Below are 25000 nucleotides of genomic sequence, written 5' to 3'. Positions count from 1 at the left end.
CTCTCTCTCTCTCTCTCTCTCTCTCTCTCTGTGTCTCTCTCTCTCTCTCTCTCTCTCTCTCTCTCTCTCTCTGTCTCTCTCTCTGTCTCTATATGTCTCTCTCTCTCTCCCTCTCTCTCTCTCTCTCTCTCTGTCTCTCTCTCTGTCTCTCTCTCTCTCTCTCTCTCTCTCTCTCTCTCTCTCTCTCTCTCTCTCTCCCCCCCCTCTCTCTCTCTCTCTCTCTCTCTCTCTCTCTCCCCTCTCTCTCTCTCTCTCTCTCTCTCTCTCTCTCTCTCTCTGTCTCTCTGTCTCTCTGTCTCTCTCTCTCTCTCTGTCTCTCTCTCTCTCTGTCTCTCTCTCTCTCTGTCTCTCTCTCAATTCAATTTCAATTTCAATTTAAGGGCTTTATTGGCATGGGAAACGTATATTAACATTGCCAAAGCAAGTGAAGTAGATAGTAAACAAAAGTGAAATAAACAATAAATATTAACAGTAAACATTACATTCAGAAGTTCCAAAATAATAAAGACATTTCAAATGTCATATTATGTCTATATACAGTGTTGTAACGATGTGCAAAGAGTTAAAGTACAAATGGGGAAAATAAATCAACATAAATATGGGTTGCATTTACAATGGTGTTTGTTCTTCACTGGTTGCCCTTTTCTTGTGGCAACAGGTCACAAATCTTGCAGCTGTGATGGCACACTGTGGTATTTCACGCAATAGATAAGGGAGTTTATCAAAATTGGGTTTGTTTTTGAATTCTTTGTGGATCGCTGTAATCTGAGGGAAATATGTGTCTCTAATATGGTCATACACTTGGCAGGAGGTTAGGAAGTGCAGCTCAGTTTACACCTCATTTTGTGGGTAGTGTTCACATAGCCTGTCTTCTCTTGAGAGCCAGGTCTGCCTACGGCGGCCTTTCTCAATAGCAAGGCTATGCTCACTGAGTCTGTACATAGTCAAAGCTTTTCTTAAGTTTGGGTCAGTCACAGTGGTCAGGTATTCTGCCACTGTGTACTCTCTGTTTAGGGCCAAAAAGCATTCTAGTTTGCCCAGTTTTTTTGTTTGTTCTTTACAATGTGTCAAGTAATTCTCTTTTTGTTTTCTCATGATTTTGTTGGGTCTAATTGCGTTGTTGTTGTTGTCCTGGGGCTCTGTGGGGTCTGTTTGTGTTTGTGAACAGAGCCCCAGGACCAGCTTACTTAGGGGACTCTACTCCAAGTTCATCTCTCTGTAGGTGATGGCTTTGTTATGGAAGGTTTGGGAATCGCTTCCTTTTAAGTGGTTATAGAATTTAACGGCTCTTTTCTGGATTTTGATAATTAGCGGGTATCGGCCTAATTCTGCTATGCATGCATTATTTGGTGTTTTTCGTTGTACACTGAGGATATTTTTGCAGAATTCTGCATGCAGAGTCTCAATTTGATCCCATTTTGTGAATTCTTGGTTGGTGAGCGGACCCCAGACCTCAGAACCATAAAGGGCAATGGGTTCTATAACTGATTCAATTATTTTAATCCTAATTGGTATGTGGAATTTTATGTTCCTTTTGATGGCATAGAAGGCCCTTCTTGCCATGTCTCTCAGATCGTTCACAGCTTTGTGGAAGTTACCTGTGGCGTTGATGTTTAGGCCGAGGTAGGTAAATAGTTATTTGTGTGCTCTAGGGCAACGGTGTCTAGATGGAATTTGTATTTGTGGTCCTGGCAACTGGACCATTTTTGGAACACCATTATTTTTGTCTTACTGAGATTTACTGTCTGACAGAATCTGTGCAGAAGATCTAGGTGCTGCTGTAGGCCCTCCTTGTTTGGTGACAGAAGCACCAGATCATCAGCAAACAGTAGACATTTGACTTCAGATTCTAGTAGGGTGAGGCCGGGTGCTGCAGACTGTTCTAGTGCCCTCGCCAATTCGTTTATATATACTGTATGTTGAAGAGGGTGGGGCTTAAACTGCATCCCTGTCTGACCCCACGGCCCTTGGAAAGAAATGTTTGTGTTTTTTGCCCATTTTAACCGCACACTTGTTGTTTGTGTACATGGATTTTATAATGTCGCATGTTTTCCCCCCAACACCACTTTCCATCAATTTGTATAGCAGACCCCCATGCCAAATTGAGTCAAATGCTTTTTTGTAATCAACAAAGCATGAGAAGACTTTTCCATTGTTTTGTTTGTTTGTCGATTAGGGTGAATACGTGGTCTGTCGTACGGTAATTTGGTGAAAAGCATTGGTTTCACTGAGGAAATGTACGAGTCTGCTGTTAATGATAATGCAGACGATTTTTCCAAGGTTGCTCTCTCTCTCTCTATGTGTACTCTCCAACTCACTGACAAAGACATGATCAGTCTATAATTTTAATGGTAGGTTTATTTGAACAGTGAGAGACAGAATAACAACAACAAAATCCAGAAAAACGCATGTAAAAAATGTTATAAATTGATTTGCATTTTAATGAGGGAAATAAGTATTTGACCCCTCTGCAAAACATGACTTAGTACTTGGTGGCAAAACCCTTGTTGGCAATCATAGAGGTCAGACGTTTCTTGTAGTTGGCCACCAGGTTTGCACACATCTCAGGAGGGATTTTGTCCCACTCCTCTTTGCAGATCTTCTCCAAGTCATTAAGGTTTCGAGGCTGACGTTTGGCAACTCAAACCTTCAGCTCCCTCCACAGATTTTCTATGGGAATAAGGTCTGGAGACTGTCTAGGCCACTCCAGGACCTTAATGTGCTTCTTCTTGAGCCACTCCTTTGTTGCCTTGGCCGTGTGTTTTGGGTCAGTGTCATGCTGGAATACCCATCCACAACCCATTTTCAATGCCCTGGCTGAGGGAAGGAGGTTCTCACCCAAGATTTGACGGTACATGGCCCCGTCCATCGTCCCTTTGATGCGGTGAAGTTGTTCTGTCCCCTTAGCAGAAAAACACCCCCAAAGCATAATGTTTCCACCTACATGTTTGACGGTGGGGATGGTGTTCTTGGGGTCATCGGCAGAATTCCTCCTCCTCCAAACACGACGAGTTGAGTTGATGCCAAAGAGCTCGATTTTGGTCTCATCTGACCACAACACTTTCACTCGGTTCTCCTCTGAATCATTCAGATGTTCATTGGTAAACTTCAGACGGCCCTGTATATGTGCTTTCTTGAGCAGGGGGACCTTGCGGGCGCTGCAGGATTTCAGTCCTTCACGACGTAGTGTGTTACCAATTGTTTTCTTGGTGACTATGGTCCCAGCTGCCTTGAGATCATTGACAAGATCCTCCCGTGTAGTTCTGGGCTGATTCCTCACCGTTCTCATGATCATTGCAACTCCACGAGGTGTGATCTTGCATGGAGCCCCAGGCCGAGGGAGATTGACAGGTCTTTTGTGTTTCTTCCATTTGCGAATAATCGCTGTCACCTTCTCACCAAGCTGCTTGGCGATGGTCTTGTAGCCCATTCCAGCCTTGTGTAGGTCTACAATCTTGTCCCTGACAGCTCTTTGGTCTTGGCCATGGTGGAGAGTTTGGAATCTGATTGATTGATTGCTTCTGTGGACAGGTGTCTTTTATACAGGTAACAAACTGAGATTAGGAGCACTCCCTTTAAGAGTGTGCTCCTAATCTCAGCTCGTTACCTGTATAAAAGACACCTGGGAGCCAGAAATCTTTCTGATTGAGAGGGGGTCAAATACTTATTTCCCTCATTAAAATGCAAATCAATTTATAACATTTTTGAAATGCGTTTTTCAGGATTTTTTTGTTGTTATTCTGTCTCTCACTGTTCAAATAAACCTACCATTAAAATTATTGACTGATAATTTCTTTGTCAGTGGGCAAACGTACAAAATCAGCAGGGGATCAAATACTTTTTTTCCCTCACTGTACTCATGAACTTATAATCAGATAAACTCAGTCACAGATGATTACATAGGAAAATAACCTTCTATCAAAGCTGTGATGTCATCACCAGGCGGCTGCTCCCATCGAAAACAAATCAGTGAACTGGTGAGGGAGGCACTTACGCTGTTTCTATGGCAACTGTCATCAAGTGTCAGGCCAGTAAACTGATTCATCTTGACAGACCGCTGCAATTGTTCGGCTGTATCCCGAATTGCACCTGATAAAAGCTGTTTAAAGGGGATGGTGTTTCCATTGAAGAATTACAACAACAACACAAACATGTTTTTTTTTTTAGAGGGTATTTTTATCGAGATAAGACAGTAAACAGGGGGAAAGGTCAGAAGGTCAGATTGGAACCGATGCTGACTGTGGTAGCTTTAGGCTGTACATGTGGTCAGATTGGAACCCATGCTGACTGTGGTAGCTTTAGGCTGTACATGTGGTCAGATTGGAACCCATGCTGACTGTGGTAGCTTTAGGCTGTACATGTGGTCAGATTGGAACCCATGCTGACTGTGGTAGCTTTAGGCTGTACATGTGGTCAGATTGGAACCCATGCTGACTGTGGTAGCTTTAGGCTGTACATGTGGTCAGATTGGAACCCATGCTGACTGTGGTAGCTTTAGGCTGTACATGTGGTCAGATTGGAACCCATGCTGACTGTGGTAGCTTTAGGCTGTACATGTGGTCAGATTGGAACCCATGCTGACTGTGGTAGCTTTAGGCTGTACATGTGGTCAGATTGGAACCCATGCTGACTGTGGTAGCTTTAGGCTGTACATGTGGTCAGATTGGAACCCATGCTGACTGTGGTAGCTTTAGGCTGTACATGTGGTCAGATTGGAACCGATGCTGACTGTGGTAGCTTTAGGCTGTACATGTGGTCAGATTGGAACCGATGCTGACTGTGGTAGCTTTAGGCTGTACATGTGGTCAGATTGGAACCCATGCTGACTGTGGTAGCTTTAGGCTGTACATGTGGTCAGATTGGAACCCATGCTGACTGTGGTAGCTTTAGGCTGTACATGTGGTCAGATTGGAACCCATGCTGACTGTGGTAGCTTTAGGCTGTACATGTGGTCAGATTGGAACCCATGCTGACTGTGGTAGCTTTAGGCTGTACATGTGGTCAGATTGGAACCCATGCTGACTGTGGTAGCTTTAGGCTGTACATGTGGTCAGATTGGAACCGATGCTGACTGTGGTAGCTTTAGGCTGTACATGTGGTCAGATTGGAACCCATGCTGACTGTGGTAGCTTTAGGCTGTACATGTGGTCAGATTGGAACCCATGCTGACTGTGGTAGCTTTAGGCTGTACATGTGGTCAGATTGGAACCGATGCTGACTGTGGTAGCTTTAGGCTGTACATGTGGTCAGATTGGAACAACACAAAGTTTCTAAGTGATGTTTCACTGATGTAAAACTATCAGCATAGAGCCCAATACTAGACAGGGAATAGGGAGCTTAATGGCATAGAGCCCAATACTAGACAGGGAATAGGGAGCTTGTAGAATAGGACGCTTAATGGCATAGAGCCCAATACTAGACAGGGAATAGGGAGCTTGTAGAATAGGACGCTTAATGGCATAGAGCCCAATACTAGACAGGGAATAGGGAGCTTGTAGAATAGGACGCTTAATGGCATAGAGCCCAATACTAGACAGGGAATAGGGAGCTTGTAGAATAGGACGCTTAATGGCATAGAGCCCAATACTAGACAGGGAATAGGGAGCTTGTAGAATAGGACGCTTAATGGCATAGAGCCCAATACTAGACAGGGAATAGGGAGCTTGTAGAATAGGACGCTTAATGGCATAGAGCCCAATACTAGACAGGGAATAGGGAGCTTGTAGAATAGGACGCTTAATGGCATAGAGCCCAATACTAGACAGGGAATAGGGAGCTAGTAGAATAGGACGCTTAATGGCATAGAGCCCAATACTAGACAGGGAATAGGGAGCTTGTAGAATAGGACGCTTTAATGGCATAGAGCCCAATACTAGACAGGGAATAGGGAGCTTAATGGCATAGAGCCCAATACTAGACAGGGAATAGGGAGCTAGTAGAATAGGACGCTTAATGGCATAGAGCCCAATACTAGACAGGGAATAGGGAGCTTGTAGAATAGGACGCTTAATGGCATAGAGCCCAATACTAGACAGGGAATAGGGAGCTTGTAGAATAGGACGCTTAATGGCATAGAGCCCAATACTAGACAGGGAATAGGGAGCTTGTAGAATAGGCAGGTTCGGGTTCAGAAGTACTGTTTTTATTTACAATTGAAGAAGTTGCTTAAGACGTGTAATTGGCAAAAAAAACTTTCTCAAAATAACTTCTTGATGAAAATAAAATACCTTGGATGGTAATACTCTTTCTATTCCAATCAGAATTAGGTATCAGGCTCACTTTACAGATCAATCTAACCAGAAGTTGTCATAAACATAAACACTTATATTCTTTTAGCCTCTCTTCAAGACCTGAAATGTATTAAATACGTAAATAAATAAATAAATAACTTTACCAGTACAAATTTGGACATAGAGGACAGAGAAAAGCCTACCCACTAAATATTTTGGGAAAACTTTTAAGGCCTACATTAGGGGAATGATAATCTCATACTTTGAAAAAGTTACATCTGAGTAATAAATCTTTCTTTAATTTTAAACCTGGTAAATATCTCGCAGCCCTCATAAAACAAATGCATGCTAAACCAGTTATAATTTTAAAAGATAAGGACACAAATGCATTAATTAGAAACAACATCACTATTAATAACTATTTTAAAAGCTTCTATGAAAATCTATATACACTGCATGACCAAAAGTATGTGGACACCTGCTCGTCCAACATCTCATTCCAAAATCATGGGCATTAATATGGAGTTGGTCCCCCCCTTTGCTGCTTTAACAGCCTCCACTCTTCTGGGAAGGCTTTCCACTAGATGTTGGAACATGGCTGCAGGGACTTGCTTCCATTCAGCCACAAGAGCATTAGTGAGGTCGGGCACTGATGTTGGGCGATTAGGCCTGGCTCGCAGTCGGCGTTCCAATTCATCCCAAAGGTGTTCAATGGGGTTGAGGTCAGGGCTCTGTGCAGGCCAGTCAAGTTCTTCCACACCGATCTCGAAAAACCATTTCTGTATGGACCTCACTTTGTGCACGTGTTTCCACTGCTCCAGAGTCCAATGGCGGTGAGCTTTACACCACTCCAGCCGACGCTTGGCATTGCACATGGTGATGTTAGGCTTGTGTGCGGCTGCTCGGCCATAGAAACCCATTTCATGAAGCTCCTGACGAACAGTTCTTATGCTGACGTTCCTTCCAGAGGCCGTTTGGAAATCGTAGTGAGTGTTGCGGTGAGGACAGACGATTTTTACATACTATGTGCTTCATATCAAATCAAATCAAATGTCCGGGTAGCCATGATTAGCTGTTCAGGAGTCTTATGGCTTGGGGGTAGAAGCTGTTAAGAAGCCTTTTGGACCTAGACTTGGCACACCGGTACCGCTTGCCGTGCGGTAGCAGAGAGAACAGTCTATGACTAGGGTGGCTGGAGTCTTTGACAATTTTTAGGGCCTTCCTCTGACACCGCATGGTATAGAGGTCCTGGATGGCAGGAAGCTTGGCCCCAGTGATGTACTGGGCCGTACACACTACCCTCTGTAGTGCCTTGCTGTCGGAGGCCGAGAAGTTGCCATACCAGGCTGTGATGCAACCAGTCAGGATGCTCTCGATGGTACAGCTGTATAACTTTTTGAGGATCTGAGGACCCATGCCAAATCTTTTCAGTCTCCTGAGGGGGAATAGGTTTTGTCGTACCCTCTTCTCGTCTGTCTTGGTGTGTTTGGACCATGATAGTTTGTTGGTGATGTGGACACCAAGGAACTTGAAGCTCTCAACCTGTTCCACTACAGCCCCGTCGATGAGAATGTCCTCTTTTATTTTTCCTGTAGTCCACAATCATCTCCTTTGTCTTGATCACGTTGAGGGAGAGGTTGTTGTCCCGGCACCACACGGCCAGGTCTCTGACCTCCTCCCTATAGCTCTCACCATTGTCAGTAATCAGGCCTACCATTGTGTCGTCGGCAAACTTAATGATGGTGTTGGAGTCGTGCCTGGCCATGCAGTCATGGGTGAACAGGGAGTACAGGAGGGGACTGAGCACGCACCCCTGAGGGGCCCCCGTGTTGAGGATCAGCGTGGCAGATATGTTGTTACCTACCCTTACCACCTGGGGGTGGCCCGTCAGGAAGTCCAGGATCCAGTTGCAGAGGGAGGTGTTTAGTCCCAGGGTCCTGAGCTTAGGGATGAGCTTTGAGGGCACTATGGTGTTGAACGCTGAGCCATAGTCAATGAATAGCATTCTCACGTAGGTGTTCCTTTTGTCCAGGTGGGAAAGGGCAGTGTTGAGTGCAATAGAGATTGCATCATCTGTGGATCTGTTGGGACGGTATGCAAATTGGAGTAGGTCTAGGGTTCTGGGAAAATGGTGTTGATGTGAGCCATGACCAGCCTTTCAAAGCACTTAGGCAGGTTACCTTAGTGTTCTTGGGCACAGGGACTATGGTGGTCTTCTTGAAACATGTTTGTATTACAGACTCAACTTGACAGTTGGTCAGCGCATGCTCGGAGTACACGTCCTGGTAATCCATCTGGCCCTGCGGCTTTGTGAATGTTGACCTGCTTCAAATAATTACTCACACATAGTCATCCGGAACAGCTGATGCTCTAATGCATGCTTCAGTGTTGCTTGCCTCGAAGCGAGCATAGCAGTTATTTAGCTAGGCTTGTGTCACTGGGCAGCTCGCGGCTGTGCATTCCCTTTGTAGTCTGTAATAGTTTTCAAGCCCTGCCACATCCGACGAGCGTCAGAGCCAGTGTAGTACGATTCAATCTTAGTCCTGTATTGACTCTTTGCCTGTTTGATGGTTCGTCTGAGGAAATAGCAGGATTTCTTATAAGCGTCCGGGTTAGAGTCCCGCTCCTTGAAAGTGGCAGCTCTACCCTTTAGCTCAGTGCGGATGTTGCCTGTAATCCATGCCTTCTGGTTGGGGTATGTACGTACGGTCACTGTGGGGACGACGTCATCGATGCACTTATTGATGAAGCCAGTGACTGATGTGGTGTACTCCTCAATGCTGTCTGAAGAATCCCGGAACATGTTCCAGTCTGTGCTAGCAAAACAGTCCTGTTGCTTAGCATCTGCGTCATCTGACCACTTCCTTATTAACCTAGTCACTGGTGCTTCCTGCTTTAGTTTTTGCTTATAAGCAGGAAACAGGAGGGTAGTGTTATGTTCAGATTTTCCAAATGGAGGGCGAGGGAGAGCTTTGTACGCGTCTCTGTGTGTGGAGTAAAGGTGGTCTAGAGTTTTTTCCCTCTGGTTGCACATTTAACATGCTGGTAGAAATTAGGTAAAACAGATTTAAGTTTCCCTACATTAAAGTCCCCGGCCACTAGGAGCGCTGCCTCTGGATGAGCGTTTTCCTGTTTACTTATGGCCTTATACAGCTCATTGAGTGCAATCTTAGTGCATCGGTTTGTGGTGGTAAATAGACAGCTACGAAAAATATAGATTAAAACTCTCTTGGTAAATAGTGTGGTCTACAGCTTATCATGAGATACTCTACCTCAGGCGAGCAAAACCTTGAGACTTCCTTAGTATTTGATTTTATGCACCAGCTGTTGTTTACAAATATACACTGACCGCCACCCCTTGGGCCGTTGGTAGGATAACCGTAATCTTAGGTTGTCCAATTTGTTTTCAAATGATTGAACGTTGGCTAATAGGATTGATGGAAGAGGCAGTTTACTCGCTTGCCGTCGGATCCTTACAAGGCACCCCGACCTACGTCCATGATATCTCTGTCTCTTTCTCATGTGAATGACGGGGATTTGGGCCTTGTCGGGTGTCTGTAGAATATCCTTCGCGTCCGACTCGTTGAATAAAAAATCTTTGTCCAATACGAGGTGAGTAATCGCTGTCCTGATATCCAGAAGCTCTTTTTGGTCATAAGAGACGGTGGAAGAAACATTATGTACAGAATAAATTACAAATAACGCGAAAAAAACACACATATTACAATTGGTTAGAGGGCTGTAAAACGGCAGCCATCTTCTCCAGCACTCGGCGGTCCCGTTCTGTGAGCTTGTGCGGCCGAGCCGCTGTTGCTCCTAGACGTTTCCACTTTCCACAATAACAGCACTTACAGTTGACCGGGGCAGCTCTAGCAGGGCAGAAACTTGGCGAACTGACTTGTTGGAAAGGTGGCATCCTATGACGGTGCAACGTTGAAAGTCACTGAGCTCTTCAGTAAGGCCATTCCTCTACCACTGTTTGTCTATGGAGATTGCATGGCTGTGTGCTCTATTTTATACACCTGTCAGCAACAATTTAAATATATAGTGTAAATCCGAATTAAACAAAAGTTGGACTGATCCTACAGCTTCCTAGTTCCATGTATCAAAACAGTTATTTCAGTTACATTCAAATCTGGAAAATCTGGAGAATCCTCTGCAGATTACAGACCCATAAATGTAATTCATTGCAACAATAGATAATATAACTCCTAAGCAACAGAATGTAAAGTCTTACCAGACTTGATACATGATCGATCAAACAGGGTTCATAAAAATAGACACAAACAATTACAAGAACGTGTTTCACTTTAATACAATGCACGAAAAAACAAGATGTAGATTCATCGCTAATGGCTGTTGATGCAGAAAAGGCTTTCGACCGTCTGGAAGTTTCTATTCAAAACCACATGGCTCCCACACTGCGCCACATGGCTCCCGAGTGGCGCAGTGGTCTAAGGCACTGCATCGCAGTGCTAGCTGTGCCACTAGAGATCCTGGTTCGAATCCAGGCTCTGTCATAGCCGGCCGCAACCGGGAGACCAATGGGGCGGCGCACAATTGGCCCAGCGTCGTCCAGGGTAGGGGAGGGAATGGCCGGCAGGGATGTAGCTCAGTTGGTAGAGCATGGTGTTTGCAACGCCAGGGTTGTGGGTTCGATTCCCACGGGGGGCCAGTATGAAAAAATAAAATAATGTATGCACTAACTGTAAGTCGCTCTGGATAAGAGCGTCTGCTAAATGTATAAATACAAATACAAATACAAAAACTTTGGAGTCCTTCAACTTTCCAGCTGAAATATTACATTTCATAAAAATATTATATAAAAGTCATGAAGCAAAAATATACATAAATAATACATTATCTGATGAAATTGCTTTTAGAAAGGGGAACGAGGGATGTCCTCTGATATACACTACCGGTCAAACGTTTTAGAACACCTACTCATTCAAGGGTTTTTCTTTATTTTTACTATTTTCTACATTGTAGAATAATAGTGAAGACATCAAAACTATGAAATAACACATATGGAATCACGTAGTAACCAACAAAGTGTTAAACAAATCAAAATATATTTTATATTTGAGATTCTTCAAATAGCCACCCTTTGTATTTATTTTCGGTAATAACAATTATCCCACAGAAGACATTCTTTAAAAAAGTATACTCGGTCATAACAGGCTTTATATGGGAAAATTAAAACTCATATTCCTAAATCTGAGGGTGGTTTTTTAACCTTCCAGACGTGGAATTGTATCAACCTGCTTTGACTTGTTAAATGCACTAAAGAGGAACAGTGGGTACAGTACGTATTGAAGATCCCCAGAATCGTTTTACATTTCTATTTTCAAAGGATAAAGCTAAGAACATTAACAACTTCATAGTGAAGAACACTATAACAACATGGAAGAAAATGAAACGTATTCTACAAGAACCAATATCCCTAAAAACACACCCCTATGGAACAGTCCTTGGATAGCTTTTCAGAATTCACAGAAAAATTGGTCCACATGGAAAACTAAAGGCATAGACACCGTAAATGACTTGGTAACAGGAAATACAATTATTTCCATGACAGAATTTAAAAAACAACAACATTTGGACTGACCAATGTAGACATTTTCAAATAAATGCAACTTAAAAGTAGTATATCACAGAACTTCGATCTGAAATCTTTTGGATATCATAGCAATGTTGAGGGAAATCCTATTTGAGTCAGAAACGGATGTTCATATGATAGGTAAGATATTGAAAAACCTTGCAGAGAACCTATCCAACTGACAATCTCTTAGAATGTTTTTTTAAACTATTGGAACCAAGATTTAAAAATAACTGATATTGTTACAGTTACGAAATTACAGTTAACGAAAATATACGCTAATGTAAACAAATGTATAGAATGTATTATTAAAAAGACAAAATTCACAAATTGTACGGCACAACGGCAGAGTCATGTCTTAAGGGTCAAATGAACAATGACTCAATAACGCATGCCTTCTGGGAGCGCTATAAAGTCAAAAAGTTATGGGCGGGGTTAGAAAGCTGGCTGTCAGACGTTTACTTTCAATCTGTCTATCTGCATATTCCAAGACATGGCGTATGAGAGACCCAATGGGTTGGACCATACTTTTCTCCTCAATCATTTTGAAAAAAAATGTTTACTTAAAAAACTGGAAAATCAAATGATCCTCCATTGTTAAAGACAGTGGAAGAATCAAATGCATTATTATTTGAATATTGAAAAGGTGTGGGCGACCCAGAGAAAAACCAGAATAGCGCAATTTGAGGCCAAGTGGCGTAGAGTCTTACAAGCACTGGTGGGAGCACATGGGTCTGGGTGGCTGTTGATGTTGGTGTGCATCTGTCTGTTGACTTTACGTGTATGTTGTTTGTATTGTTTGAAAAATAAAATAGGATCGTACAAAACATTTATATCAGATGGAATTGTTTGTCGCACACACACGCACACGCGCACACACACACACACACACACACACACACACACACACACACACACACACACACACACACACACACACACACACACACACACACACACACACACAGAGTTGATATCAACACAGTGAATGTAGAGTGGAATGTTAGATGATAGACATGTCCCTCTCTCTTTCAGCAGTGATTTAATGGTAGATGACATGTCCCTCTCTCGTTCAGCAGTGATTTAATGGTAGATGACATGTCCCTCTCTCGTTCAGCAGTGATTTAATGGTAGATGACATGTCCCTCTCTCTTTCAGCAGTGATTTAATGGTAGATGACATGTCCCTCTCTCTTTCAGCAGTGGTTTAATGGTAGATGACATGTCCCTCTCTCATTCAGCAGTGATTTAATGGTAGATGACATGTCCCTCTCTCATTCAGCAGTGGTTTAATGGTAGATGACATGTCCCTCTCTCATTCAGCAGTGATTTAATGGTAGATGACATGTCCCTCTCTCATTCAGCTTTGGTTTAATGGTAGATGACATGTCCCTCTCTCTTTCAGCAGTGGTTTAATGGTATATGACATGTCCCTCTCTCATTCAGCAGTGATTTAATGGTAGATGACATGTCCCTCTCTCATTCAGCTTTGGTTTAATGGTAGATGACATGTCCCTCTCTCTTTCAGCAGTGGTTTAATGGTATATGACATGTCCCTCTCTCATTCAGCAGTGATTTAATGGTATATGACATGTCCCTCTCTCTTTCAGCAGTGGTTTAATGGTAGATGACATGTCCCTCTCTCGTTCAGCAGTGATTTAATGGTAGATGACATGTCCCTCTCTCTTTCAGCAGTGATTTAATGGTAGATGACATGTCCCTCTCTCTTTCAGCAGTGATTTAATGGTAGATGACATGTCCCTCTCTCTTTCAGCAGTGGTTTAATGGTATATGACATGTCCCTCTCTCTTTCAGCAGTGATTTAATGGTATATGACATGTCCCTCTCTCTTTCAGCAGTGATTTAATGGTATATGACATGTCCCTCTCTCTTTCAGCAGTGATTTAATGGTATATGACATGTCCCTCTCTCTTTCAGCAGTGGTTTAATGGTATATGACATGTCCCTCTCTCTTTCAGCAGTGATTTAATGGTAGATGACATGTCCCTCTCTCTTTCAGCAGTGGTTTAATGGTAGATGACATGTCCCTCTCTCTTTCAGCAGTGATTTAATGGTAGATGACATGTCCCTCTCTCTTTCAGCAGTGATTTAATGGTAGATGACATGTCCCTCTCTCTTTCAGCAGTGGTTTAATGGTAGATGACATGTCCCTCTCTCTTTCAGCAGTGATTTAATGGTAGATGACATGTCCCTCTCTCTTTCAGCAGTGATTTAATGGTAGATGACATGTCCCTCTCTCTTTCAGCAGTGATTTAATGGTAGATGACATGTCCCTCTCTCTTTCAGCAGTGGTTTAATGGTAGATGACATGTCCCTCTCTCTTTCAGCAGTGGTTTAATGGTAGATGACATGTCCCTCTCTCGTTCAGCAGTGATTTAATGGTAGATGACATGTCCCTCTCTCTTTCAGCAGTGGTTTAATGGTAGATGACATGTCCCTCTCTCTTTCAGCAGTGGTTTAATGGTATATGACATGTCCCTCTCTCTTTCAGCAGTGATTTAATGGTAGATGACATGTCCCTCTCTCTTTCAGCAGTGATTTAATGGTAGATGACATGTCCCTCTCTCTTTCAGCAGTGATTTAATGGTAGATGACATGTCCCTCTCTCTTTCAGCAGTGATTTAATGGTAGATGACATGTCCCTCTCTCTTTCAGCAGTGGTTTAATGGTAGATGACATGTCCCTCTCTCTTTCAGCAGTGATTTAATGGTAGATGACATGTCCCTCTCTCTTTCAGCAGTGATTTAATGGTAGATGACATGTCCCTCTCTCTTTCAGCAGTGATTTAATGGTAGATGACATGTCCCTCTCTCTTTCAGCAGTGGTTTAATGGTAGATGACATGTCCCGCTCTCTTTCAGCAGTGATTTAATGGTAGATGACATGTCCCTGTTTTATTTAATCGATCTCTTCCATTTACACGTGCTTTCCATTCACTGCTGCTGGTGGAGAATGGTTTCAGGTGTGCTTCAGAAATCAAAGATATCTCTTCTAAGATCAGGTACTTTATACAAGATGGAGGCTTCTTTACCCTAACACATTATGTTCCCATTGTAAACAAGCCTCTGCTTAACTAGTGAGTGGTCCACTATAGCCCTGCCTGTCCTCTGTCTCCAGGTACGACCAGGCAGCCTCGCAACCAGGAGGTATCAGGAGTGGACTACAATTTTGTCTCCATAGAAGATTTCTTTTCCCTGGAAGAGTCTGGAGCCCTGCTGGAGAGTGGCAAGTTCAAAGGTGAGAGTGTGTGTGTGTTTAGTACTTGTGTCCAGTGGGGTAGTGGAGGGAAAGGGAGCTTTACTCACCGTCAACGTCAATCATCTTTTACCCACGCATTCTGTCACTGCCTGTGACTGTGTGTGTGTGTGTGTGTGTGTGTGTGTGTGTGTGTGTGTGTGTGTGTGTGTGTGTGTGTGTGTGTGTGTGTGTGTGTGTGTGTGTGTGCACTTGAGAGTCGCAAGTTCATGGGTAAGACTGGCAACCTACCACTGTTTACATTATATAGCATTGTATAGGACCATCAGTGCTTATATGGCTGCCTTAGAATGGCAGGGAGAGGGAGATGGACAGGGAGAGGGAGACAGAGAGAGAGAGACAGAGACTGGGAGAGCGACAGAGACTGGGACAGGGAGATGGACATGGACAGGGAGATGGACAGGGAGATGGACAGGGAGATGGACAGGGACAGGGAGATGGACAGGGAGAGGGAGATGGAGAGGGATATGGAGAGAGACAGAGACTGGGACAGGGAGATGGACAGGGAGATGGACTGGGACAGGGTGATGGACAGGGACTGGGACAGGGAGATGGACAGGGAGATGGACTGGGACAGGGTGATGGACAGGGACAGGGACAGGGAGATGGACAGGGAGATGGACAGGGAGAGGGAGAGGGACAGGGAGATGGACAGGGAGAGGGATATGGAGAGAGACTGGGACAGGGAGAGGGAGATGGACAGGGAGAGAGAGACAGAGAGAGAGAGACAGAGACTGGGAGAGCGACAGAGACTGGGACAGGGAGATGGACAGGGACAGGGAGATGGACAGGGAGATGGACAGGGACAGGGAGATGGACAGGGAGAGGGAGATGGAGAGGGAGAGAGAGATGGAGAGGGATATGGAGAGAGACAGAGACTGGGACAGGGAGATGGACAGGGAGATGGACTGGGAGAGGGAGATGGAGAGGGATATGGAGAGAGACAGAGACTGGGACAGGGAGATGGACAGGGAGATGGACTGGGACAGGGTGATGGACAGGGACTGGGACAGGGAGATGGACAGGGAGATGGACTGGGACAGGGTGATGGACAGGGACAGGGAGATGGACAGGGACAAGGAGAGGGAGAGGGACGGGGAGAGGGAGATGGACAGGGAGAGGGAGATGGAGAGGGATATGGAGAGAGACAGAGACTGGGACAGGGAGATGGACAGGGAGATGGACTGGGACAGGGTGATGGACAGGGACTGGGACAGGGAGATGGACAGGGAGATGGACTGGGACAGGGTGATGGACAGGGACAGGGACAGGGAGATGGACAGGGAGATGGACAGGGAGAGGGAGAGGGACAGGGAGATGGACAGGGAGAGGGAGATGGAGAGGGATATGGAGAGAGACAGAGACTGGGACAGGGAGATGGACAGGGAGATGGACTGGGACAGGGAGATGGAGAGGGATATGGAGAGAGACAGAGACTGGGACAGGGAGATGGACAGGGAGATGGACTGGGACAGGGTGATGGACAGGGACTGGGACAGGGAGATGGACAGGGAGATGGACTGGGACAGGGTGATGGACAGGGACAGGGAGATGGACAGGGACAAGGAGAGGGAGAGGGACGGGGAGAGGGAGATGGACAGGGAGAGGGAGATGGAGAGGGATATGGAGAGAGACAGAGACTGGGACAGGAAGATGGACAGGGAGATGGACTGGGACAGGGTGATGGACAGGGACTGGGACAGGGAGATGGACAGGGAGATGGACTGGGACAGGGTGATGGACAGGGACAGGGACAGGGAGATGGACAGGGAGATGGACAGGGAGAGGGAGAGGGACAGGGAGATGGACAGGGAGAGGGACAGGGAGATGGACAGGGAGAGGGACAGGGAGATGGACAGGTAGAGGGATATGGAGAGAGACAGAGACTGGGACAGGGACAGGGACAGGGAGATGGACAGGGAGAGGGAGATGGACAGGGAGAGAGAGACAGAGAGAGAGAGACAGAGACTGGGAGAGCGACACAGACTGGGACAGGGAGATGGACAGGGACAGGGAGATGGACAGGGAGATGGACAGGGAGATGGACAGGGAGAGGGAGATGGAGAGGGATATGGAGAGAGACAGAGACTGGGACAGGGAGATGGACAGGGAGAGAGACAGAGACTGGGACAGGGAAAGTCAAACATGCCCTTCTCATAGAAAGCTATGTTCAAGCAGAAACCAGAGCTCGATACACTACTGTGTACAGGCATCTTTACTTCTATTTCCATTCAACATGTGGGTAGGGCTGCATAAATATTTGATTTGTGTTATGCTCTTACAGTATCTAAATGCTTCTATCACAATAAAAGTGTTAAGTGTTTGGTTGTGACTGAGAGAGTCAGCTCTCAGAGAGACAGGCAACATGAAAGAGAGAGAGACAGGGAGAGAGAGTCAGCTCTCAGAGAGACAGGCAACATGAAAGAGAGAGAGACAGGGAGAGAGAGACAGCTCTCAGAGAGACAGGCAACATGAAAGAGAGAGAGAAAGGGAGAGAGAGTCAGCTCTCAGAGAGACAGGCAACATGAAAGAGAGAGAGACAGGGAGAGAGAGTCAGCTCTCAGAGAGACAGGCAACATGAAAGGGAGAGAGAGTCAGCTCTCAGAGAGACAGGCAACATGAAAGGGAGAGAGAGTCAGCTCTCAGAGAGACAGGCAACATGAAAGAGAGAGAGAAAGGGAGAGAGAGACAGCTCTCAGAGAGACAGGCAACATGAAAGAGAGAGAGAAAGGGAGAGAGAGTCAGCTCTCAGAGAGACAGGCAACATGAAAGAGAGAGAGACAGGGAGAGAGAGTCAGCTCTCAGAGAGACAGGCAACATGAAAGGGAGAGAGTCAGCTCTCAGAGAGACAGGCAACATGAAAGAGAGAGAGTCAGCTCTCAGAGAGACAGGCAACATGAAAGAGAGAGAGAAAGGGAGAGAGAGACAGCTCTCAGAGAGACAGGCAACATGAAAGAGAGAGAGAAAGGGAGAGAGAGTCAGCTCTCAGAGAGACAGGCAACATGAAAGAGAGAGAGACAGGGAGAGAGAGTCAGCTCTCAGAGAGACAGGCAACATGAAAGAGAGAGAGACAGGGAGAGAGAGTCAGCTCTCAGAGAGACAGGCAACATGAAAGAGAGAGAGACAGGGAGAGAGAGTCAGCTCTCAGAGAGACAGGCAACATGAAAGAGAGAAAGAAAGGGAGAGAGAGTCAGCTCTCAGAGAGACAGGCAACATGAAAGAGAGAGAGACAGGGAGAGAGAGACAGCTCTCAGAGAGACAGGCAACATGAAAGAGAGAGAGAAAGGGAGAGAGAGTCAGCTCTCAGAGAGACAGGCAACATGAAAGAGAGAGAGACAGGGAGAGAGAGTCAGCTCTCAGAGAGACAGGCAACATGAAAGGGAGAGAGAGTCAGCTCTCAGAGAGACAGGCAACATGAAAGGGAGAGAGAGTCAGCTCTCAGAGAGACAGGCAACATGAAAGAGAGAGAGAAAGGGAGAGAGAGTCAGCTCTCAGAGAGACAGGCAACATGAAAGAGAGAGAGAAAGGGAGAGAGAGTCAAAACTAGAGACAAATAGATAGTGATGGAGAAAGAGAGTCAATTTGACACATTAACTTGGTTGGTTTCTCTTCATGTTGTTGTTTGTTTAAGTGTTTTCCAATTTGGTTAGAGTCTATGGATTCTTCAATTACATTGAGCTGATTTCTGACGTGCTGTTCCTTCTTTTTCCGTAGTGTGTTTCTGTATTGTTTTAGTGATTCACCATAGTGAAGGCGTAGACTCAGGTTTTCTGGGTCTCTATGTTTTAGGTTGGATAGGTTTCTCAATTTCTTTCTTAGGTTTTTGCGTTCTTCATCAAACCATTTGTCACTGTTGTTACTTTTCTTCCGTTTTCTGTTAGAGATTTTTTGATTTGATAGGGAAGCTGAGAAGTCAAATATACTGTTTAGGTTTTCTACTGCCAAGTTTACACCTTCACTATTACAGTGAAACGTTTTGTCCAGGAAGTTGTCTAAAAGGGATTGAATTTGTTGTTGCCTAATTGTTTTTTGGTAGGTTTCGACACTACTTTCATTCCATCTATAGCATTTCTTAATATTATTCAGTTCCTTTGGCTTTCATGATTGAGTATTGCTCTGTTCAAGTAGACTGTGATTTTGCTGTGATCTGATAGGGGTGTCAGTGGGCTGACTGTGAACGCTCTGAGAGACTCGGGGTTGAGGTCAGTGATAAAGTAGTCTACAGTACTACTGCCAAGAGATGAGCTATAGGTGTACCCAGCATAGGAGTCCCCTCGAAGCCTACCATTGACTATGTACATACCCAGCGTACGACAGAGCTGCAGGAGTTGTGACCCGTTTCTGTTGGTTATGTTGTCGTAGTTGTGCCTAGGGGGGCATATGGGGGAGGGAATGCTGTCACTTCCAGGTAGGTGTTTGTGTCTCCCTGTGTGCTGAGAGTGTCAGGTTCTAATCCAGTTCTGGCATTTAGGTCGCCACAGACTAGTACATGTCCCTGGAAGGGAATGGACATGGACATGCTCCAACTGATGGCATTGTTTATGTGACATTGACATGCTCCAACTGATGCCATTGCGTGAAGACACACACCATGTAAGCATGCGCTGAAAATAATTGACTATTTTTGACTGCTGTCATATCAACACTTATATTAATTATAATGCCATTATTGCTTAAGTGCTGATTTTCACTGTTTATCAAGCACACGTGGCGCTAATAGTGATGTTTAGGGTACTGATGTTTTCATAATTTGACAGTGTGTCTTGGTGGTTGGGGTATTTTATTTTTATTTTGTCGTTATAAAAAGAAGCTGTTAATGCTTTCCAACATATGCTTTCCGTTTCATAGTTGTGACAAAGGCACTCCACAAATAAAATTAATTGATCACTTGATAAAAAAATAAAAATATGTTTATATATAGCCTACAGTACTATAAACTAATGGAAATTATATTGTGTTATTTACAATATTTTTTCGTATACTAATGTTACCTAAGACCTTCATAAACAAAACCAAATGATTATTTTTGATATTGCATATATGAAATGTATGAATTGCACTGTTAGAATGTTGCAGTCAGAATGACTGCTCATTAGCTTGAAGGTGGAGTCCCTCGATGCCCAGCGTTTCTAGTGTTAACTGATTGTTAACTGATTGTTCCTCCTCTGTCCCTTCTCCTATCAGGTAACTACTACGGGACACCCCGCCCAGTCCACATTGGCCCAGAGAGCCCACCAATCACGTACCAGGAACACCGGAACCTGCTACGGAACTTCAGGACGCGCAGCAAGTCGCTTAGCAACCTGGAGAAGGCTGTGGAGGAAGGAGAGAACAGTGAGGAGGACTCTGGTCTGTCAGGTATAGTCACATACAGGTGTCTATAAACTGTCTGTTAGCCTGAACATCTAGACATCCATCACAGATGAGACAGTGAGAACAATCACCATACTTGAGTATCTTACTTAGTTATTTTCTGATGATCTCATTTTGCTCTTTTGTAGCTTTAACAAGTATGTATGTGTTTTCTATCCGAGTTTGCTCCTCTCCCCAAGCTTAACATTGTTATCATCTATTTCCTACCAGGTGCCCTTGAAAAGTTCCTCAATGAGCTTGACACCTTGATAAGCTCGTTTCCCAATGATGGCTCACCACTCATCGTACTGGGCGACTTTAACCTCCTGACCCCTTTCCTCTTTTGACCTCACTCTTTCCCCCTCCCACTCCCAGGCAATACGCGTGACCTCATCTTCATTAGAGGCTGCTCACCTACTAATCTCACTGCAACCCCCCTCCAGGTCTCTGATCACTACTTTGTTTCCTTGTCTCTCCATCTCTCCTCCAACCCTACCCACTCAGCCCCTACCCAAATGATCATGCGCTGCCGCAATCTTCGCTCTTTCTCTCTCCCACTACTCTCTTCTCTTCTATCCTATCATCTCTCCCTTCTGTTAAATCCTTCTCCCTCCTGTCTCCTGACTCTGCCTCTTCGACCCTACCCTTTCCGCATCCTTTGACCTACACTGTCTCCTTTCCTCCCGGCTGGCTCGGCCCTGCCCTTCTGTCATCCTTTCACTCCCTCCTCTCTACCTTCTCTTCCTCTGTATCCGCTGCTAAAACCACTTTCTATCACTCTAAATGTCAAGCTTCTGCCTCCACTCCTCCCTCCTCCCTCACTGCGGACGACTTTGAAAAAAGGTTGACGACATCCGCTCCTTGTTCACTCAGCCTATTGAGTCCACTGGTCGCACTCACACAGAACTACCCTACGCCTTGACCTCTTTCTCCAGATGACATCCTGCGTCTAGTGAGGTCTGGCCACCCAACAACCTGCCCGCTCTACCCCATCCCCTCCTCCCTTCTCCAGACCATCTCTGGAGACCTTTCTCCTTGTCTCTGACCAACTCTCTAATTTTCTCTCTCAGAACGATCTTGACCCTAACCAGTCAGGCTTCAAGGTGGCTCACTCAACTGTGACTGCTCTCCTCTGTGTCACGGAGGCTCTTCCAAAGCTGACTTGCTCTCCTCTGTTCTCATCCTCCTAGATCTATCGTCTGCCTTCGATACTGTGAACCATCAGATCCTCCTCTCCACCCTCTCAGGGCTGATCCTCCTCTCCACCCTCTCAGGGCTGGGCATCTCAGGCTCTGCACAGTCTTGGATTGCATCTTACCTGGCAGGCCGCTCCTACCATGTGGCGTGGGTAGTATCTGTGTCTGCACCACATACTCTCACTACTGGTGTCCCCCAGGGCTCAGTTCTAGGCCCTCTCCTCTTCTCTCTATACACCAAGTCACTCGGCTCCGACATATCCTCACATGGTCTCTCCTATCATTGCTATGACTTTTCTCCTTCCCGCTTCTGACACCCAGGTGGCAACACGCATCTCTGCGTGCCTGGTAGACATCTCAACTTGGATGTCGGCCCACCACCTCAAGCTCAACCTTGACAAAACGGAGCTGCTCTTCCTCCCGGGAAAGGCCTGCCCAGTCCAAGACCTCTCCATCACGGTTGACAACTCCACGGTGTCCCCCTCCCAGAGTGCAAAGAGCCTTGGCGTGACCCTGGACAACACCCTGTCATTCTTTGCAAACATCAAAACAGTGGCCTGCTTCCTGCAGGTTCCTGCTCTACAACATCTGTAGAGTACGACCCTACCTCACACAGGAAGTGGTGCAGGTGCTAATCTGGGCATTTGTCATATCATGTCTGGACTACTGTTGGCAAGCTCCTCCCGCTTGTGCCATCAATCCCTTGCAACTTAACCAGAATGCCGCAGCTCGCCTGGTGTTCAACCTTCTTAAGTTCTCCAATGTCCCCCCGCTCCTCCGCACACTCCACTGGCTTCCAGTTGAAGGTTGCATCCACAACAAGACCATGGTACTTGCCTACGGAGCAGCAAGGGGAACTGCCCCTCCCTACCTTCAGGCTATGCTCAAACCCTACATCCCAACCTGAGCACTCCGTTCCGCCATCTCTGTTCTCTTGGCCCTCCCACCCAGTCAAAGCTCTTCTCTGTCCTGCCACCCCAATGGGAGGGCAGCTTCCACTCAGCCCAGTCCAAGCTCTTCTCTGTCCTGGCACCCCAATGGGAGGGCAGCTCCCCCTCAGCCCAGTCCAAGCTCTTCTCTGTCCTGGCACCCCAATGGAGGAACAAGCTTCCCCCTAAAGCCAGGGCAGCGGAGTCCCTGCCCATCTTCCGAAAACGTCTGAAAGCCTACCTCTGAAGAGTATCTTAAATAACTCATGGCACTAGTCTTTTCTTACTGACTTTGTTGAGGGAAAATGTACTTGATACGATGTGATGTGTTGTTGTCTCACCTAGCTATCTTCAGATGAAGGCACTAACTGTAAGTCCCTCTGGATAAGAGCATCAGCTAAATTACTAAAATGTAAATGTAGTCAAAACCTGGATCATGCTCAGTAGGCCAGCAGCAAAACAATTTGAAACAAAGATTGAAAATGAACAGACTTTATTAGACAGGTTCAGGTAATAAATCCTCTGCTCCAACTAGTTTTCTCCCATCACTGTGAAGCTGTCTCCGCACCACGTGCTCTCACCACTGGTGTCCCCCAGGGCTCAGTTCTAGGCCCTCTCATTTTCTCCCTATACACCAAGTCACTTGGCTCTGTCATATCCTCACATGGCCTCTCCTATCATTGCTACGCTGACGATACACAACTAATCTTCTCCTTTCCCCCTTCTGATAACCAGGTGGCGAATCGCATCTCTGCATGTCTGGCAGACATATCAGTATGGATGACGGATCACCACCTCAAGCTGAACCCTGGCAAGACGGAGCTGCTCTTCCTCCCAGGGAAGGACTGCCCGTTCCATGATCTCACCATCACGGTTGACAACTCCGTTGTGTCCTCCTCCCAGAGTGCGAAGAGCCTTGGCGTGACCCTGGACAACACCCTGTCGTTCTCCGCTAACATCAAGGCGGTGACCCGATCCTGCAGGTTCATGCTCTACAACATTCGGAGAGTACGACCCTGCCTTACACAGGAAGCGGCACAGGTCCTAATCCAGGCACTTGTCATCTCCCGTCTGGATTACTGCAACTCACTGTTGGCTGGGCTCCCTGCCTGTGCCATTAAACCCCTACAACTCATCCAGAATGCCGCAGCCCGTCTGGTGTTCAACCTTCCCAAGTTCTCTCACGTCACCCCCCTCCTCCGCACACTCCACTGGCTTCCAGTTGAAGCTCGCATCCGTTACAAGACCATGGTGCTTGCCTATGGAGCAGTGAGGGGAACGGCACCTCCGTACCTTCAGGCTCTGATCAGTCCCTACACCCAAACGAGGGCATTGCGTTCATCCACCTCTGGCCTGCTGGCTCCCCTTCCTCTGCGGAAGCATAGTTCCCGCTCAGCCCAGTCAAAACTGTTCGCTGCTCTGGCACCCCAATGGTGGAACAAGCTCCCTCACGACGCCAGGACAGCGGAGTCACTCACCACCTTCCGGAGACATTTGAAACCCCACCTCTTTAAGGAATACCTGGGATAGGATAAAGTAATCCTTCTACCCCCCCCCCCAAAAAAAAAATTAAAAATAAAAATAAAAATAAGACATTGTAAAGTGGTTATCCCACTGGCTATAGGGTGAATGCACCAATTTGTAAGTCGCTCTGGATAAGAGCGTCTGCTAAATGACGTAAATGTAAATGTAAACTGTGTGCTTAGTGAACAGGACCCTGGGGATGTAATGGGATATTCAGACCAAGAGCAGAGTTGAGAAGTGGGATGGGATCCATCCATAGGATAAAGACTGAGCCTGTGTCACAAATGTCAGCCTATTCCCTATATAGTGCACTACTTTTGACCAGGCCCCATAGGACTCTGGTCAAAGGTAGTGCACTAAGTTGAGAATAGACTTACATTTGTGATAAACACTGACTAAGACAGACATCTGTTTACATCTGGATCCTTGATTGGAGCTTACAGCGGCCTGAGCTAAAAGGCTATTTTAGGACTGTGTGTGTTTTGTCTTGGCAGCGGGGTCAGTAGGTGCCAGCAGTGCCCCGCCCACAGCCAAATCTCTTAGCCAATCGTGGGATGGCAGGGATGGCGTGGGAGAGGAGAACGGAGGGAGCGGCATCGCCACACGGGGTGAGTGACACTGCCAGAGAACTGGGAGCTGGCCTTCAGTGACTCAGGAGAGCCTTACTACATAGAGTGAGTAGAGAGAGAGTAGAGCTTATGATGATGAGGATGGTAGTGGTTATGGTGATGATGATGATGATGGTGATGGTGATGGTGATCTCTTCCTCCCCACAGTCATATCTCTAAGACCACCAGCTGGCTGGACCCCCAGAGCTCAGAGCAGGGAGATCCTCAGCAAGACAGACTGTGAGTCTACATACCCTATCCTTCTGTATGTCTCTTACTTCAACCTTT

General features: G+C 46.0%; 1 pseudogene across 1 annotated transcript in view; it reads left to right on the top strand.

Annotated features, from left to right (window-relative positions):
- The window catches only part of LOC311149463 (membrane-associated guanylate kinase, WW and PDZ domain-containing protein 3-like), a 79596-nt pseudogene that overhangs the window by 12014 nt on the left and 42582 nt on the right, over window positions 1-25000 (top strand). The window contains exons 3-6 of the transcript in view: window positions 14966-15085; window positions 20288-20461; window positions 24599-24778; window positions 24881-24952. The product of the transcript in view is annotated as a membrane-associated guanylate kinase, WW and PDZ domain-containing protein 3-like (transcript). The remainder of the gene's footprint in view (window positions 1-14965; window positions 15086-20287; window positions 20462-24598; window positions 24779-24880; window positions 24953-25000) is intronic.

Source organism: Coregonus lavaretus (assembly GCF_964263955.1).
Source record: "Coregonus lavaretus genome assembly, chromosome: 22".
NCBI classification, from domain to species: domain Eukaryota; kingdom Metazoa; phylum Chordata; class Actinopteri; order Salmoniformes; family Salmonidae; genus Coregonus; species Coregonus lavaretus.
The sequence above is the reverse complement of the archived record's forward strand: the minus strand, read 5'-3'. Positions and strand labels throughout refer to the sequence as shown.